At 44.0% G+C, this 409-nt stretch overlaps 1 protein-coding gene across 1 annotated transcript in view; it reads right to left on the reverse strand.

Moving 5' to 3' along the window:
- The window catches only part of LOC111665619 (B-cell receptor CD22-like), a 30,696-nt gene that overhangs the window by 14,375 nt on the left and 15,912 nt on the right, over nt 1-409 (reverse strand). The gene's annotated exons all lie outside the window — the stretch shown is intronic.

Here is a 409-nt window from a genome sequence, read left to right on the forward strand (position 1 = left end):
GCTGCCTGCCAGACTGAGCAATCAGGGGAGAAGGGCCTTGGTGAAAGAGCTGACCAGTAATCTGATGGTCACAATAATGTCTATATTTTGTCATTATGGGGTATAGAGTGTAGATGAGGTAAAAAGAAAAACAGTTTTTGATTTTAGCGTAAGGCTGCAACATATAAAAGGTTAAAAAAAGCAATCTTTGACTGGTGACTTGGAATTTCTCCTGAGGCACGCCGCAGATGTTCGGATCAGAAACCATACTGCAGTTCACCATTATGAACAGAAGATGGCACTCAAGAGTTCAGAAGAGAACTGTGTGTGTGTGTGTGTGTGTGTGTGTGTGTGTGTGTGTGTGTGTGTGTGTGTGTGTGTGTGTGTGTGTGTGTGTGTGTGTGTGTGTGTGTGTGTGTGTGTGTGTGTG

Source organism: Seriola lalandi, unplaced genomic scaffold (genome assembly GCF_002814215.2).
Source record: "Seriola lalandi dorsalis isolate HSWRI2012SDOR001 ecotype SW California unplaced genomic scaffold, Sedor1 jcf7180002054656, whole genome shotgun sequence".
Lineage (NCBI taxonomy): Eukaryota > Metazoa > Chordata > Actinopteri > Carangiformes > Carangidae > Seriola > Seriola lalandi.